Raw genomic sequence first — 12,784 nt, forward strand, 5'->3', positions numbered from 1 at the left:
CTTCAGCTCGTCCTCCTGCCCCTCAGAGCTACAGGAGCGCCTCCAGCTTTTCAAGTCTGCCGCCATCTTTACGGCAGCCAACTTCCCAGCCTGCCTCGCGCTCAGGGAGAGGGAGCTCGGGCCGACAGGAAACGGAGGGCGGGGCTGACGGGATGGGTGGGACCTGTGGGGAAGGTAAAGCGCAGGAAGAAGGTAGGGCGTGGGGCCATGGGAGGGGGCCTGTGGGAGGGGAAGGCGGAGCTGACGAAGGGGCGGGACCGGCGGAGAGGGCGGTGGGGATAGAAGGGCGGGGCTTGCGGAACGGGGAAGGCGGGAAGCCAAAAGCTGGGCCTGCTAGAGGAGCCGGGCCTGGGCGAGGGGCGCAGGACCACTCCCTTTTCTTTTCTCCCTTTACTTGCCATTCCTGCAGGCACTAGGAAGACTTCCTATGTTCCAGACTTCCTATACAAACCCGTCAGGAAAGTTTCAATGCAACAGAACACGTCCGGACCCTACAGAATAAAACTTCGAACTTTAACCAGTCACCTAGAAGTTCAGTTCAATTCATTCCAGTCGCTCAGTCGTATCCGACTCTTTGCGACCCCAAGAATTGCAGCACGCCAGGCCTCCCTGTCCATCACAAACTCCCGGAGTTTACTCAAACTCATGCCCATCGAGTCGGTGATGCCATCCAGCCATCTCATCCTCTGTCGTCCCCTCCTCCTCCTGCCCCCAATCCCTCCCAGCATCAAGGTCTTTTCCAATGAGTCAACTCTTCGCATGAGGTGGCCAAAGTATTGGAGTTTCAGCTTCAGCATCAGTCCTTCATGAACACTCAAGACTTACCTCCTTCAGGATGGACTGATTGGATCTCCTTGCAGTCCAAGGGACTCTCAAGAGTCTTCTCCAACACCACAGTTCTTTGAATTTTAACCAGTCACCTAGAAGTACTTTTACAATGAGATCCGGACAGATTGATTTGCCCAAAAGTACACTGCAAATTGGAGTTAGCTGCAGCAGGCCCACTCTTTTGCCACAACTAAGCTGCCAGTAAGAACCTTGCAGCACAGGTAGCGTGTAAACTCACACGAAACAAACCGCTAATTGCCTCAACTGATCTTTTTTATGAGTATTGCCTCCTGTGGCAGCGGTCAGTAGATTATCTCTCAGCTTCACATTCACTCTCAATTCTCATCACAGGATGGAGTTTGGTCTTTTGAGCATTAGTCCTTTGCCAAGTAACCCAGTGTGAAGCTTTGCCAGGAGAAACTGCTTGGAGGCAGTGTGGGAGGGAAGGGGCTTTGTTACCTAGATTCAGTGAGTTTTCTTGGCAGGCACATGCTTAAAGAGGCCTCTGAAGCGTGTGCACCTTCCTACATCAGGGGTAGTTTCTCCTACTCTGGGTTCTCCCAAGCACTTGACTCTGCAGTGGGGGCCTGCCAGCAACACCCAGCAGCCGGCAGATTCCTTCAGCACTCATCTTGAGAAGTTTTATATCCGGAGTGGTCAGCAAGACCCCCTCCAAGAACAGTTTTCCCTGCACTCTAGAGCAGGGGTTCCCAATCCTCTGGGAGGCCTGTTAGCAACGAAGCCATCACACATCAGGGGGTGAGCAGCGGGCCAGCAAGCCAAGCTTCATCTGCCTTCCCCATGGCTCCCCATTGCTCACAGTACTGCCTGAACCATCCCAGCTACCATGCCCGTGGAAAAATTGCCTTCCACGAAGTTGGTCCTTGGTGCTGTGCCAAAAAGGTTGAGGGCCACTGCAGTAGAGGGTAGACTTCAGCAAGCTTTGCCAGCACCTCTCTGCCATTCGGTGAGCTGTAGCTATCCTATCTCTGACAAAGTCTGGACCTCAGCCCCAGGGGAAGGAAGAGCCTGTGTTCCCTGCAGTAGCCTTCAGTACAGTAGTTGCTCCTTATATCTACTATTCTTGTATTCAGAGTTCTTTTCACGCTTAATACCGATTCCCTTGTTACCCTAATTTTCTGTTATACTTAATAATTCTTTATAGTAAATGTTTCCTACACTGTTTCTATCTCCTGATTGAACCCTATTTGATAAAGATACCAAAGAAATGAGTGGTCTCTAGTACTCCCTAAAGGCATTTAGGTATTCCAGTCCCTTTGGCACATAAAGCCGAAGTGTGGGAAATGACTTTTCAATCTCCCTCCGGCAATAATTTAGTTTCCCACATTCACAGACACAAATAATGCAATGCATTCAGTGGTTATTCCCCCACCATTCACTGAAAAGAGGCCTGATATTTTAGATCTTCCACTAATGTACCTTTGCATACTCATCCTGCTATAATGCTGTCGATAACCCTACTAAAACTTCCCTTAACCTAATGTTAGGAAAATCTCACTCAATTCCTATATTTCTCCCTTGCTTTCACACTATCATACTCACACTTCTGACAGCAGATCTGTGGGCTTTTTTCCCCACACCAATTTTTTGACACCAGCTATCTGTCCTATATTAAATCAATTCTGATATAGCAACCTGTAGATACCATTGGATCTCACTGGTAAAGGGCTCAGTTCCACAAGACTGCCCTGCATCCCACTTCAGATGACAATTAAAAGTCCATATTGTTACTTGTACTTCTGACCAACCAGCTATAAACTGGAGGTTCCCAGGATCCTCTCCTTGAATGTAAATAATGTTAGAATGGCTCACAAAACTCAGGAAGACAGATTCCTTATTGTTTTTTCTGGGTTGTTAGTTTGGCTGTGCCAGGTCTTAGTTGCAGCATGTGGGATTTAGTTCCCTGAGCAGGGATCAAACCCAGGCCGCCTGCAATGGAAGTGTGGAGTCAACTACTGGACCACCAGTGAAGTCTCCAGGTGGTTGTTACTCTCTATATATTCTTTCAGAGCCAAATCACTATCTTTATTTCCAGGCATACATCCCAACTGATTTGGAAGAATAAAGAAGTTACTATTCGGAAATGTGGTTTTATTTTTGTTTTTGGATGTGCTGGGTCTTAGTTGCTGTGTGCCAGCATTCTCTAGTTGCCATGAGTGTGGCCTACTCTCTAGTTGCAGCAATTGGGCTTCTCACTGTGGTGACTTCTCTTGTTGGGGAACACAGGCTCTAAGGCACAAAGGCTTCAGTAGTTGTGGCTCATGGGCCCTCGTGTGTGTGCTCAGTAGCTGTGCAGCTTAGGTTTAGTTGCCCCACTGCGTGTGGAATCTTCCAGGACCAGGGATCAAATTTCTGTCTCCTGAATTGGCGAGCAGATTCTTAACCACTGGACCGTTGGGAAAGTCTGGAGATGTGGTTTTAGAAAAAGTTCTTTTCAATATTTGAAGTAGTTAAGATATTGCTGATAGGTCTGTCTCTCTTTGAGCCAGTCTCATGCAGCCTCCTTGTATAAGGAAGTTGAGCTTTGATTGTGTGGTTTTTAATGTTTTGGTATCATTTTTTATTACTTGGAGCATCTTGCCCTTTCTAGTGACTTTTGTTGGTTATCATTTCAGAAAAAAAAAATTATTTCAGTCCTTGGCAAGTCCACCATTTTTGGTCATACACACACACACACAAACACACCCACTCTCACATCCATACTCTGACCCTTCATAACCATTTACTTCCCTGGTTCTCTTTGATTATCTCATGGCAGAGTAACATGGAAATAATGAGAGAATGGAGAGCAGTAAATTCTGAGCTTAAACAACCTGTATCAAGCCCTAGCCTTCTGTGAGATCTTCAGCAAGCCATTTAACTTCTGTAGGTTAATTTCCATGTTGGGGCTTCCCTGGTGGCTCAAACAGTAAAGAATCTGCCTGCAGTGCAGGAGACCTGGATCTCACCTGGTCAGGAATATCCTCTGGAGAACGGAATGGCTACGAACTCCATAATTCTTGCCTGGAGAAGTCCACAGACAGAGGAACCCAGCAGGCTACAGTCCATGGGGTCGCAGAATCAGACATGACAGAGCAACTAACACTTACACATTTTTCACACTTACTTTCCATGTTAGCAGACTGTTCCTACTCTGTCACATGACATTTAACGAAATAATGGGATTTGAATACTATAAACTGAATATCATCAGTTCAGTTTAGTTGCTCAGTCGTGCCCTACTCTTTGCGACCCCATGGACTGCAGCATGCCAGGCTTCCCTGTCCATCACCAACTCCCAGAGCTTACTCAAACTCATGTCCATCGAGTCAATGATGCCATCCAACCATCTTATCCTGTGTCATCGCCTTCTCCTCCCACCTTCAACCTTTCCCAGCATCGCAGTCTTTACCAATAAGTCAGTTCTTCACATCAGGTGGCCAAAGTATTGGAGTTTCAGCTTCAACATCAGTCCTTCCAATTAACATTCACGACTGTTTTCCTTTAGGATGGACTGGTTTGATCTCCTTGCAGTCCAAGGGACTCTCAAGAGTGTTCTCTAACACCACACTTCAAAAGCATCAATTTTTTGGCACTCAGCTTTCTTTATAGTCCAACTTTCACATCCATACATGACTACTGGAAAAACCATAGCTTTTACTAGATGGACCTTTGTTAGCAAAATAATGTCTCTGCTCTTTAGTATGCTGTCTAGGCTGGTCATAGCTTTTTATCCAAGGAGCAAGCATCTTTTAATTTCATGGCTGCAGTCACCATCTGCAATGATTCTGGAGCCCTCAAAAATAAATCTCTCACTTTTTCCATTGTTTCTCTATTGTTTTCCATTGTTTCTATTTGCCATGAAGTGATGGGACCGGATGCCATGATCTTAGTTTTCTGAATGTGGAATTTTAAGCCAGCTTTTTCAGTCTCCTCTTTCACTTTCATTAAGAGGCTCTTTAGTTCTTCTTCACTTTCTGACATAAGGGTGGTGTCATCTGTGAATCTGAGGTTATTACTGCTTCTTCTGGCAATCTTGATTCTAGCTTGTGCTTCATCCAGCCTGGCTTTTCACATGATGTACTCTGCATATAAATTAAATAAGCAGGGTGACAATATATAGCCTTGATGTACTCCTTTCCCACTTGGAACCAGTCTTTTGTTCCATGTCCAGTTCCAACTGTTGCTTCTTGACCTGCATACAGATTTCTCAGGAGGCAGGTAAGGTGGTCTGTAATTCCCATCTCTTTAAGAATTTTCCAGTTTGTTGTGATCCACACAGTCAAAGGCTTTGGTGTCATCAATAAAGCAGAAGTAGATGTTTTTCTGGAACTCTCTTACTTTTTTGATGATCCAACAGATGTTGGCAATTTGATCTCTGGTTCCTCTGCCTTTTCTAAATCCAGCTTGAACATCTGGAAGTTCACAGTTCACATACTGTTGAAGCCTGGCTTGGAGAATTTTGAGCATTTGCTCAAAACCGGGAGATGACTGTGGCTCAGATCATGAACTCCTTATTGCCAAATTTAGACTTAAATTGAAGAAAGTGGGGAAAAGCACTAGACCATTCAGGTATGACCTAAATCAAATCCCTTGTGATTATACAGTGGATGTGGATGTGTCAAATAGATTCAAGGGATTAGATCTGATAAATAGAGTGCCTAAAGAACTATGGATGGAGGTTTGTGACATTGTACAGGAGACAGTGATCAAGACCATCCCCAAGAAAAAGTAATGCAAAAAGGCAAAATGGTTGTCTGAAGAGGCCTTACAAATAGCTGAGAAAAGAAGCTAAAGGCAAAGGAGAAAAGGAAAGATAAACCTATTTGAATGCAGAGTTCCAAAGAATAGCAAGGAGAGATAAGAAAGCCTTCTTCAGCGATCAATGCAAAGAAATAGAGGAAAAGAAAGACTAGAGATCTCTTCAAGAAAATTAGAGATACCAAGGGAACATTTCATGCAAAGATGGCCACAATAAAGGACAGAAATGTTATGGACTTAACAGAAGCAGAAGATACTAAGAAGAGGTGGCAAGAATACACAGATGAACTATACAAAAAAGATCTCATGACCCAGATAATCACGATGGTGTGATCACTCACCTAGAGCCAGACATCCTGGAATGTGAAAGTCAGGTGGGCCTTACGAAGCATCACTATGAACAAAGCTAGTGGAGGTGATGGAATTCCAGTTGAGCTATTTCAAATCCTAAAAGATGATGCTGTGAGAGCTGCACTCAATATGCCAGCAAATTTGGAAAACTCAGCGGTGGCCACAGGCCTGGAAAAGGTCAGTTTTCATTCCAATCCCAAAGAAAGGCAATGTCAAAGAATGCTCAAACTACCGCACAATTGCACTCATCTCACACGCTAGCAAAGTAATGCTCAAAATTCTCCAAGTCAAATTGAATATATTTAGTAGGTACTAGACATAAAAAAGGGCTTCCCAGGTAACTTTAGCAGTAAAGATTCACCCCCACCCCCCCCACTCCCCCAAACCCTCCTGCCAATGCAGGGGCTATAAGAGACACTGGTTTGAACCCTGCGTTGGGAGGATCCCCTGGAGGTAGGCATGGCAACCCACTCCAGTACTCTTGCCTGGAGAATCCCATGGACAGAGGAGCCTGGCAGGCTGCAGTCCATGGGGTCGAAAAAAGCCAGACATAACTGAATCTACTTAGCATGCAGACATACATAAAATATGAGTTTTCAGTATTGCTTGCTTTTCTTTACAGAACCAAGTTCTTGCTTTCCTAGCCTAATGTTCAAGACTTGAGTATGTAGTTCTCATGCATCTCCTTATGTAGAAGACTCTTAAAACCCCATTAGTACTTACTGTATCTCCAACAAGCCACGCCCTTGCTAGTCTCAGTAATTTCCAATGTGCTTTTCTCAGCCTGTGTGGCAGAAATACTTGCTGAATTCTCCAGCAGTCCAGTGGTTAGGACTCATGTGCTTTTACTGCTGTGGGCCGGGGTTCAGTCCCTGGTGGAGGAACTAGGATCCCACAAGCTGCGCAGTACAGTCAAAAAATACACACACAAAACACAAAATTTCCTCTCAACTCAGAGAACCTCTCCACAAAGTTAGAAGAGAAAGAAAACAATTTTATTATCGGATAAGTATTAAACCAGAATGTGATGCGCATCACAATGAAGAAAAATGCAAACATAGAAATCCTACTCTTCTATATAGCTAAGAGCACATAACCCGTTACCCTAGGCAGGTTATGCAATTTGAAGTCAGGCGACAAGTGGGCTCTTAACCTTCCAAGACACAAGGAGATCAGAGTTTCAGTCCCTTGACAATATTTCAGAAAGAGGGTTCCCAGGTCCTTTGAAACATAATCTTGAGTTGTGTGCTGCCTTTGGCCTGCACCAGCCTGCCCGCGCCCCTCTCCCCGCCGGCTCCGGTACTCCTGTTCCTTTACGAAGCCCGCTTCCCTCAGTCCCCGCCCCGAGGTAGCAGTAAGGCGGTGAGCCTCCCATCCACTTCTCAATACAGCCGAAAGGAGCAGCTAAAGCATACCCCGCCTCCCCGGCGCTCTCGTGACGTCATCTCCAGGTGCCGCGCGGGACCGCGGGTCACGTGATGCACCTACCACTGCCGGCGGGAAGCGTGGTGACGCAAGTAAAATGTGCGCTACTGCAGGCAAGTGTGATTGCGGTGGTGAGGGTGCTCCTGGATGTTGTTACCATCCACTGCCATCGAGGGTCCCAGGTGGTGCCTACGATCTGCTAAGTACAGGTGAGGATCGTGGAGGCTGGAGGCCCTGCTAGGGTGTGACTTGCCGGGCGCTGGACTCAGTGGGAGCTGGCGCGCTCTCCCCAAGTTGTCCCGCGCTTGGGCCCGTCGGTCCGGTGCGCATTCCGGGTGTTCGGCCCTGGCGGTTTGATCCCGCGTTTGCAGGGGGACTCTAACCGATCTTCTCCGAGTCTTGTTCGGAGTATACGTGCGGGCTTGGCGGGCGGCGCCGGGAGGAATAGGGTTTTGGGTATGACCTCCCAAGGGGCGAGAACTAGGGAGGCGATACGAGACCTGCCTCTAGCTGACCGTGTGCCCCCTCCAGGTGGACGACCCTCGGCTGCTCCGCAGCGGAGCTCCTGTAAGATGTGCTGGTAAGTGACGCTACCCCGGCCCAGCCCCCCGCTCCCAGAAGTGGGTCCCTGTTTTTGGTCTGCAGTTCCTAAGTATTCTCTGAATAGTGAAAAAAGAAAAAAAAAAAGAAAAATACCGAGAATATGGAAGACAGAGTTATTTTGTTTAATGATGTGATGGTGAGGATATTTATAGGCTCGTAAGAAATGAAGTTAAAGTTAACCCTGTTCTGTCAGGTTGCCTCCCCCAGGACCGTTTCCCTCACTCTCTGAGCCAGAAAAGATTGTTGTCCCTCGTCTGTTCTTCCCTACTGTGGGTCTATTTGTGTCCGTAGAAACCCAAGTAGGCTTAATTCAACCTCATGATCTCTTCCAGGTTCTGGTGCAGGCTGGTGCTAAGTGAAAGTACTGCTGTCTGCCCAAAGTTTTAGGAACTTGAAGGAATGTGGGCCGCAAGCCTCCAGCGTGCTTGGGTCTGCGGTGACCCTGTGCATTCCTACAGTGCTTGCAAGAAAATTTCGAAACGGTTTGAGGCCTTGCCCTGCTCCATCCAGAGCAAGGTTATAGAAATTTCAGACAGTTGCTTGTTCCCTTCCCTGTCTGGCATTCTGGGCAGCGCACAGACCTGTACTGTTTGATGTGACCACTGGACACATATGGTTACATTTAAAATTCAGTTTTTCCTTCACACTACCTATATTTTAGGTGCTCAGTAGCCACATTTGGCAAGCGACTTCTATATTGAACCATGCAGATTAGAGAACATTGATATCTTTGCAGAAATTGTTTTGGACTTTGGGTGTTAGGTGTGTTCCAGGCTCTTTGAAAATTTTATTCTATCTTTCCAACAAAACTCTCACAGAAGAAAATGAAGCTCAGAGGGAGTGCTAAAGGTGGAGTTAGCCCAACAGCAGGGAATATAGAGTAGAAAGAAATAATGGGGATAGGCCCTGCCCTGAGGGACTGACATACAGGGTGTTACTATTAGCTGGTAAACAAGATAGAACCAAAGGCTAAGTTCTGCAACAGTGCTGGGTGCCCATGGAACTTACAGAGGGTGAGGTCAGTATGCATTGATTGTAAAGGAAGACCTCGTGGGCTAGGAGGGCACAAATGTTGGTTGAACTATGTTTTGTGCCCAACTTAATTGTTAATCCTATTTAAATCTTTGAGGACCACCATAAGGTAGCCTTAGGTCCAATGCAGATGAAGGAGTCATGGTCAGAATTGTGTGCCCGGCTTTCCTAGCCAGAAAATGGCAAGTCAGGCCTCTCCAATCCTACAGTCTGCTCTTTTCCAGAATTCTAAACAGGGAGAGAGGAATGAAATCCAGAAATGGGTAGGAAGTTTGGATTGGAGGGAAATGCCATTGGTGTGAGGGCTGTAGGGTCCAGGCACAGATACACCAGGATGGAGAGAGCGGCCAGCATGGTCATAGCAGAGCCCCTGTGCTCCTGGACAGTGGGATCACACCACACCTTCTCCCCTGAAGGTCAAAGCTTCTAGCAAATTTGGATCCGTCTCTTCAGTGCAAACGTTGAACATGCCCGTCTCCTGAAGTTGCTGTCTGAGGCACTTCTAGGTGAGTCTCATGTCTCTGCAGTCCTCAAGAGTGAGATTCTAGCTGCCTTTTGACTTTATTTTCAAAGATACTCAAGTAACAGCCAGCCTTGGGACATCTGATGTAGTGCCTCCAGGGCAGAGAGCAGGCACGCTTTCTGTCCGACGTAAAGGATTTGGCTTTCCTGTGCTCAGAGAGCCTTTTCTGCGATGCAGCCCACTGCATGTGCAGGTGTCTCCTGGCTCCCCTGTGTCACCTGTGGGAAATGGGGCCGGTTGGAGAACACCGACGCTCTAGATGTTGCTGTGGTGAATAAGGAACTCCTACCAGCATCCGTGTAACTGACAGGCTACTTTGTCACCTGCTTTTGGTTGTGGGTATATCAGATCCTTCACAGTTCCTGACAGGCACTGCCCCCCAACCCAGCAGGCTCTGCACTGTGTTCCTGCTCCAGTTTCAGCAGCAGACATCCTAGGATGAGAGAACTAGAAGAGACTTGAGAGGTTATTCCTTCCGTGGATGATAGATTCTTCCAGGGAATCCGCAGTGGTAAGTATGCCGGGTCTGTCCTAGCAGATCATTTCTGTTCATTTGCTGTAGGTCTCCCTGCCAAGAGGTTCAAAACCATCCACTTAATTCAGTAGTCCCTGGCTATATCCTTATATCACTTTATTTTTACAATAGGCCTCCATGCTGTTTCCAGCTTGTTTTAACAGTTGAAAAAGTGGGAACTGAGGTGGTGGCTTGCCCACATTGATGCACCTGGTGAAGGTGCAGCAGAATTTGAACCCAGGCCTTTGCACCAGTTTTCTGAAGAAGTTTAAATCCTCACTTATTCCCCTTCCAGGAGTCAGGAATTTCTGGTTCTTGGCCCAGCTGACATGTGTACATCTGACTGACCTCCTCTGACCCCAGGTTTGGATGCCATATTGTCTGCTTCCAGAACAAGGATCTTCACTATACATTGGGACCCAGGCCGCTCTGACATCTCCTGAATAAAAAGCGATGTTTAATAAAACAGTTTAAAATTTGTAATTCCGCCCAGCCTGTTTCTTTTTTGTGTGTTAGATACAAAGAGGAGGGCCCTGCCCTTCCTGAAGGAGCCCCTGAGGTGTCTCGCATTCCCATTGCTTTTGAGACTGCAGAGTGATTGATAGAGCACTAGGACCTGTCATCAAGAGCTGTACCTTGAGATCCCAGAGTGGGTTCCACTGACTTAATAGGGTTCTCTGGCTCTTGTTCTCTACACCAGTGTGGGTTAGACTTGGTTACACACCGAAGTATTGAGACCCCAGCATGTGGATTGATACTTTTAGGATGAGTCGCTCCATCCTCAAGATCTTTTTCATCTCATAAACTGTTTTATAATTGAAGCCTGTTTAGCTTGTTTTTGGTGCTCTCTTCAAGGAATGTCAGCAGGTTAGGCCAAGGCTGATTGAGCCAGAAAAATTAAGTAAGCCACGTTTACGTTCAGTTTGTTACTGATGTCATGAATGGAAAAGTACCCAAAGGTTCCTTCACCCTGAGTCACTGCAGCTACATCCTGAGGAGGGCAGAGGCAGAAAGCCTCACACCTCAGAACCGCATACCAGGGGAAACCCTGCTGACATCCTCCCTGGTGAGAGGTAGCAGCTCCTCACAAGCACCCTCAGGCTGGGTCATGTGGCCTTTGCGGATGTGGGCGGTTCCAGGGCCCTTGGAGGGACCTTTCCCTGCAACTAACTCAAAACTAGTGTGCTCTGAGACAAGGCAAAAGTAAAAGCAAATCCTAAAATGGGTACAGCTGTGTAGGAGAGCTAAGAAACAGGAACTGGAGTCCTGCTACATAGGTCAGTGGCACCAGTAAGGGGAGCCAGAGTGGGGGTCATTGAAGGGACTGGATAGAGGGCGGCATCCTGAAATTGACCTAGATAACCAGTGAAACTGTTAACCCTCAGCCCCCAGGAGCCCCTCCCAGCTGTCCTTCCTCACCCACCTGTTACCTAGTCAACTGCCCCAGTTTGTCACACCCTTCCCCTGGGAAGTGGCAAATAGGGCTGCCACTTTCCCTGCCTGAGAAGAGGCAGGGGCCAGCAGACCCGGAGGTCCAGCCAGATTCAGGAGGGGAAAGGAGTTTTGGTGTGCTGTCATTAGCCTCGTGAGATAAACGAGGTACTGAGTGGGAAGCCCTTTTGCGAGTTGTCAGAGTGGAGACAGTAATCATGATTGCAGTTCAGGGTCACAGCAGTAGGATCTGGCAAGCTCCACCCACAGGCCAATCCCCAACCTAAGAACAATCTTGACATCTTTACATGGGAAAACTATTCTGTGACATGAAAATTTTATCAAGTTCAGGTTTCAGTGTCTCGAGTTTCACTGGAACAACCATATCATTTTTTATGCGTGTTAATTTAATGTAAACCCTGGCCCAGGAGGTTGGGGAGGCCCAAAGCTTGGGGAAGTGAAACCTTGAGGCTCTGTGAGAACTCCCCAGATACTCCTGAACTTCGGTTTGGAAAACCCTTCAAAAGCACCAGCCCAAGAGGCAGGGGATGAAGAGGGTGTTTTTAAGAGACTGGGAGGATAAAACCTGAGGAGACTTTGCTCAAAAGAAGCTCCAGGCCTGGCACAGGGTGGAACCAAAGCCTGATCCTAACAGAAGGGTCCCCTCAGAACAGTGGTGCGTAGTAATGCGAGGCTTGGTTTTTTCAGGCATTTGAAAATTAGCACTTTACAATTTTGATGTTGTTAATTCAGTCACTAAGTCATGTCTGACTGTGCGACCCCATGGACTGCAGCATACCAGGCTTCCCTGTCCTTCACTATCTCCTGGAGTCTACTCAAACTCACATCTATTGAGTCATTTTAAGGTATTTGAAGAGAAAAAAGCCTTACATATCAAACAATATTTCAAAATAAACTAGTTCTTTGAGTACAGAATCCCAAACGTAGTAGAGAGATGACTGAAATTTGGGAAACGTCCTCCCCATGTGAGGGGAGAGATGAGAACTGTCCCCTCCCCAACCCTAATCCAGACGCCATGTGGTCAAAATCTGAGCTGGCCAGTCTGGCCACTTCTAAAGGTGCTGCGTGGTCTATAGAGCAAAGTGAGGCCACACCTCTGTGAGGTGAGGACCGAGGTGGGACAGGGGGCCTGGAGCAGTTCCTGTCCTTACTACTAGAGGGACAGGCAGGTGGGCCTCAAGGACACAGGACCCTCCCAGGAAGCATCCAGAAGCCTGGAAGACTGAGTATCAGCATGATGAACCCAAAACATCAGGCCCCTGGTCGTAGCGGGGTATGTCGTGAAGCTGGCTTTG

General features: G+C 47.3%; 1 long non-coding RNA gene and 1 other non-coding gene across 4 annotated transcripts; both read left to right on the forward strand.

The window, feature by feature from the left end:
* The first annotated feature begins 7,492 nt into the window (after window positions 1-7,492).
* On the forward strand, window positions 7,493-10,520 carry LOC133072382 (uncharacterized). Of its 3 annotated transcripts, XR_009696723.1 has the most exons (4): window positions 7,493-7,574; window positions 7,897-7,945; window positions 9,912-10,034; window positions 10,333-10,520. It is a non-coding gene; the product is annotated as an uncharacterized LOC133072382 (long non-coding RNA). The 3 variants fall into 3 exon arrangements; XR_009696724.1 differs by lacking the exons at window positions 7,493-7,574; window positions 7,897-7,945 and adding an exon at window positions 9,478-9,506 and having other exon boundaries at window positions 9,915-10,034; XR_009696725.1 differs by lacking the exons at window positions 7,493-7,574; window positions 7,897-7,945 and adding an exon at window positions 9,481-9,506.
* Window positions 8,375-8,506, forward strand: LOC133073192 (small nucleolar RNA SNORA9). Its single transcript, XR_009696899.1, has one exon. It is a non-coding gene; the product is annotated as a small nucleolar RNA SNORA9 (small nucleolar RNA).
* Window positions 10,521-12,784: the final 2,264 nt, after the last annotated feature.

Source organism: Dama dama, chromosome 18 (genome assembly GCF_033118175.1).
Source record: "Dama dama isolate Ldn47 chromosome 18, ASM3311817v1, whole genome shotgun sequence".
NCBI classification, from domain to species: domain Eukaryota; kingdom Metazoa; phylum Chordata; class Mammalia; order Artiodactyla; family Cervidae; genus Dama; species Dama dama.